Genomic DNA, 5880 nt, shown 5'->3' with positions numbered 1-5880 from the left:
TTTATGGAAGAGATCAGGTGGAATTACTGTGGGTGGAAAGTAAAGGCCGTGGATGGAAAGTAAGGGCAATGTATGGAAGAACTTCCCTTCCTAGCACATGGCTTGGGAGTACTTGGGAGAAAAATGAGGGCATGGCCATTGAATGTGGGAAAAGGTATTGGGGGAATTTTGTGAAATAAGGTCCACTTACAAGCTGGAGTGAACAGCTAGTAAAGGAAGAAGGAGTTTACCATAATAATTTCCTCAGTATTTCAACAACTATTCTATCTTGCTTAACTGAATTCCAATCAATTGCTGCTCTCCCTTCTGGCCCTCAGTCTTCAGACCGTAATGATGCTCTACAAGTATTTACCAATTTTGCCACAAATCTGCCTTCCAACAACATTCATGGGGCTCATTGCTATGGTTCAATACTGAACTATTGAATTATTATCTTCTTCAGAGTGCTGATATTTGCAGTGGAGACAATTCAAAAGCTGTTTCTCTCAGTGTGTTTCCTACATAGATGTGGATTTACCAAAAGAATTCAAGGAAGAGATTGAGATTGCAAAAAGTCTTTTGCACTTTTGCAAGTGTTTGCCCCTATTTTGTTGCAGTCACAGCTAGAGGATGAAAGAACCTCTCAGTCCCTCAGTGCCTCAGCAGTATGATATCCATTCATCTCCTGATGACTGAAAAGGCACAAAAGACTTTTCAAAATAACAGAATTAGTGATAAAACAAATTTAACCCAGAATGTGGTTAACAGGAAGCCTGTAACCGGGGAACAAGTAAGCTTGATAGCCATATGAAAATGGCAGTCCAAGTCCATCATTTACTTGCATAGATTACAGATGAGTTAGTTGAGGAAAACTATCCTATGTTTATGCAAGACCATCGGATCTCATGAAAGAGATTTCTGTCTGGGATCATCAGGCATCTCTCCAGACATTTGCCCAGGCCTGACAAACATCATTATTTGAGATGACCTCTTCATGGCTGGTTTCTCTTCCTCTTCCAGACAGAAGAATTCTCTCATTACTGCACTGCATACAGCACTATTTTACTAGCTTTAATAAAAATTTATATTTATTTTTTTGGATTTTCCAATCTATATTTATGATTGTCTAATAATAGCTCTGCATGTATGTGTCCAAGATACATTTTACAAGTGACACAGAAACAGTATCTGTATTTCTCCAACCACATCTTTCAAGTACCAATAGAACTGTCCTATATGCAGGCTGTGTATGTATTACAAGTTTAAGCCCACATAATTCAGTTAAATTTATGGTCAGGAGACAACAGTGTATCACATTGCTTTGCAGGAAGTGCAGCCCCAGGCAGGCTAATACTAACATATAATCATGGCTTTCTGTTCATGGGTGCTCTCATGCAACTGATGGAGAATGTTTTCTGTGGGCAAAATCTAGACATATATTTGCAGACTGTAAACTCATACATAAATTTCAAGTAACATTAATTCAGTCCTCTTGTGTATATGCTTTGTTGTCTAGTGTTTTACTTGACCATAGAAGCATTTTCCAAAAGACCTCCAGCCTTCCACTCTTACCTTGGTCTCTATTGTTTGTTATGTTACTATCACTAAAAGCAGCACTTTGGGAAATTTCCCTCAAAAAATCACAGTTAAATGAAAGCATTCAGTCATGCTGTGCCAGCAGTACACTACGTTTGTGGTGACAGTGTTCCTTTACAGCAGAGACCTTTTCCTTCCCCTTGACTTTTGGGAAACACTATGTAGAGCAGAAGAAGTGTTCTGTGCATCCTCCACCAGATCAGAGAAGCACACGGAGATAGATAACATGGCATGCAAATCTGCTCAGTCACGGTGTCCAAGCAGCTGTGCTTCCTCATATGCACACAGGGAAGTTGCCCATGTGTTGTACTTCTTCCACTTTTTCAGCTACTCGCACCACCCCTTCAGCTACGAATTTCACTTCTAATGCATCTACAGGGAAGAGTAAACGAAATGTATCCCTCTGCTTTGAGCAATAATGTGCCTCCTGTGGCTTTCCTGGTCTAACTGGCTGAACCTGTTGCTGTCCCTTCCTTACCACAGGCTGACAAGCAGAAACATGAAAAATCTCTCACTCACTGCAGAGGAGAAAAAACTCAGGAGAACAGGAAGCTGAGTATGAAAGAAAGAAGGAAATAATGAAAAAGAAAGTAAAAAATGAAAGGCCTAAACTGAGGTCAGGTGAAGACAAACATTCAAGGGAAAAGGAAATAAAAATAGGAGGTAAAAAAAGAAAAAGAAGGCAAAAAGGGAAGTTATTAAAGACTTACAGTTGGTATGCTGAAAATAGAAGGGAGATAAGGCAAAATGGTGTTGTAGAGGAAGTGGAGGAGAGACTAACATGTGAAAGATTAGAAGAAGCAGTCTTGAAGGAAGAGAGATACAAAAGACATCAAGGATTAGAAAAAAAAGGAAGCTACAATGTTGTCTTAAAAGCTAAGATATTTCACCAACCCTTTGGTGTTTGTCATGTAATGATCATTAGGCTATTAAAAGTTCTGAAGCATTTCCAGTGAGCAGTTGGTTCCTTGAACCAACCTGCTGTTGGAAGCCAATATTCTGACATGTGGATAAATAGATAATTTAGAAAAGGAACCCAGGGATGGGCTGACTAATACCAACAAACAGCAACTGTTGAAAATAAATAGTTTTTATTCAGATCAAACTTTAGCCTTTGGATTGAGAGGATATAAAAAGCCTGTTTTGTAAGATACACATTTTCTCTTCCACATTCCTGAGACCTCCAGTGCAGAGAAACAAAAAAAAAAAAAAAACACCAAAACCAAATAGCATTTATTTTATATTTGAAATTTGAAATATGAAGCAGGTGTCTTATTTAAAGGCAACCAACCAGATAAGCTAGTTAATATGGTCCAAAATAACCCTTTCTTGGTCTCCCAGTGGAGGCAACTGAAGGCAAAATATAATGTTGTAATCCCAATTACTTTATCAGGTCAACAGCCCTTGTTCAATAGGGGGGTTTTGTTGACATTCAACTGACAAAAGGGAGCCAGTTAAAAAGTAGAATTACTTATAGAAGACCAAGTGACACCCAAATTTAGCTCACAATATGAAGATTACCTACCCTGCACCAGGCGGGTGTTGATTATTCTACAACCTCATACATGATGGATTTTACTGGACCAGAGAGACAAGACTGCAAATGACTGAATTTTTCCAAGCTGTTCCACACAGGTATCAGACAGCTTGAACAAAATTAATATTAATGAAATTAAGACAAAGTATTAGTTCAGGCAAGATCTAGTGCTATATGTTTGGCTCGATGTAATGTAATTAGTACTGATCAAACTATTAATCATGGCAAATTATCAGTCACATTTTGCCCTTGGTGTTTTTTAGTGACTCTTCTATGAACAGATCATGATTTTTATTGACTTCTTTGGTTCTGATGTTGGCTCATACTGCTCAAAATCAGTATGTGAGAAAAAAATTAACCTACAGGCTTCTTTTGTGCTGTTGATACCAAACTTGTATCCTTAAGTACCTGTATTCAGTTTATTAATAATAGTACAGATCGTCGTTTAGTTGTCTTATATGATAACTCCATCCCAGCCAAACCCAGAATATTGGTTTTACCAATTCACTTGTTTTTACCAAAAAAAAAAAAAAAAGGAATGAGGGAAGTAATTACTGTGTGACAGGTTGGGAATGAAGGCCCAAAGACTACATCTAAGCCTGAGGAAGAAAGCACCCATACTAGACCCTAGCAACATCCTTACGTAAGCATGTGACAATTCCATCCCTCCTTGTTTTTTGCAAGAAGAGTGAAACTTTGGCACTGGTCTGGGCAGAGATCTTCAGTGCATGCCAGACAAATCCCCTGTCTGAATGGACCATAGTGCACAAACCAACAGACATCAGTCTAGACAGAGTTAGAGAGGTTTACCAAAGTGCATAGTGATTAAAGTATCACTTTCTAATATACAGTCTAATATAAAAGAATAGTCTCATATTCATCTTCAACCTCTCAGTTAGTGACAATGTTTCTTTTTTGTCTCATTTCTTGACAGGAACCTGTGTTACCATTGCCACCCTCCATAAATAAAAATAAAAAAACTGAGTTACAGACTTTTCCTAGCTTATATTCTGATGTCATTACTGCTGAGAAAGTAAACACTAATTGGAACAATTATCATGAAGTTAATATAGCATAACAATTTAAATTAACAAAATTAAACCAAAATCACTAAACACAATTTTTCTCCAAGAGTGCTAGCTATTTTGCCTTATTTTGCCAAACAGCTATTATCTTCATCCACTCCCATCTACATTGCATACACCATCTTTGTATGACATGGAAGTAAGTATTCTCCAAGCCATTTGAAGAAGTTCGGATCATTTTACTGAAGCTATTGATTTAAAGCATAGCAAAGAAATTAGCATATGGAATAAATTGCTGTAGTATCAGAAGTAACTGATGATTGTTTGACAGATTAGTTGCCATATATTTTAACCACTACTTTCTTTCCACCTGGAGGCATTACTTCACTGTTAGTCGGATCTTTGCTTGGCTTTCCAGCCTGTGTACACACATGCTGTCCAGACAACCACATAATATTTCCGTTTTGGAGTGGCTGTCATTGTTCTCCAGCACAAAATAGTTCTGTTAAAGTATTTATATGATAAACAAATATTACAGCATGGAGACAATGCCACTGAGCCACACAACTTCATCCTTTTATTGCAAGCACAAACACCTGGGGTTGCGTGTTTCATTTGGAGAGTATGTTAGTAAAGATATTTTTTTCCTGGCACCTACAATCTGCATACATGGTACTGCATAGTCCTAAGGACTGGAAACTTATTTTATTTTGGGTTCTAACAATGTGTCTGTTTCAGAGAAGCTGTGGATACCCCATCCCTGGAAGTGTTCAAGGCCAGCTGGGATGGGGCTTTGAGCAACCTGGTCTACTGGAACGTGTGCCTGCCCATGGTGGTGGGGTTGGAATGAGGTGATCTTTAAGGTCCCTTCCAACCCAGGCCATTCTGTGATTCTATGACTATCTGGCACAATTTTTAAAACAACCAGAGAGAGATAAGAAGTATTTTACTAGAACAGTTTAGGAACTGGAGGGGAACAATTTTAGCTGTAGGTGTTTAATGGGTTTAATAGGAGTCCTGCAGATGAGCAGGTGATTTCTACCTGGTTGCCTGAGTGCACAACGCTACGTCACTGCTCCCTGTTTGCACAGGGCGAGTTCAGCACCACCCTTCCCATGCCCAGTCCCAGGCCTTACTGCAGGGCCTGTGAGCTCAGGGAGGTGGCTGGGGTGCAACACTCTGCACCCACAGGGCCCCTAGCCGGCTTCTGGTAACGGAGAGGCGACGGGGTGCCAGCATGTGTCACTAGAACTCTCCACTTGCCACGCATCCTGATAAAGCCCTCTCTGTCGTAACACGCTTTGCCGAACGCTGGGGAGAAAACCCGAGTGTTTTCAGAGACTTCATCGGGAGAAAACTTCGCTGCCACCACCACTAGAAGGGGGCAGAGGATGGCACCGGTGGGGAGCTGAAACTTCCCTGGTCCGAGCCCTCTTTCGAGGCTCAGCTCCCGCTACGGCCGCTACGGCCGCGACCCCGCTCCGCTCTCCCCGAGTGCTTCCAGCCCATCCCGCCCGCTCTGGCGGACGTGGAGCCGAGGTAGCTTCTGGGATACACGCAAACCTGCTCCTGCCGTGCTGTGCCCCGATTCCCACCCGGTATCCCGGAGCGGCGGGGCGGGCCAGGTCCGCCCCCTGCCCCTCCCCACCGCCCTCCCCCGGGCTGGTATAAGCCCGCGGAGTTTCCGCGTCCTGTGACTGCAGTCAGGTGGTGCCTGGGGTTCCCTTCTCCTTTCCTCCCTCT

This window comes from Pipra filicauda, unplaced genomic scaffold, assembly GCF_003945595.2.
Source record: "Pipra filicauda isolate LSUMZ 115617 unplaced genomic scaffold, ASM394559v2 scaffold42_size3861933_pilon, whole genome shotgun sequence".
Classification (NCBI taxonomy): Eukaryota; Metazoa; Chordata; class Aves; order Passeriformes; family Pipridae; genus Pipra; species Pipra filicauda.
This window is presented reverse-complemented; position numbering follows the sequence as displayed.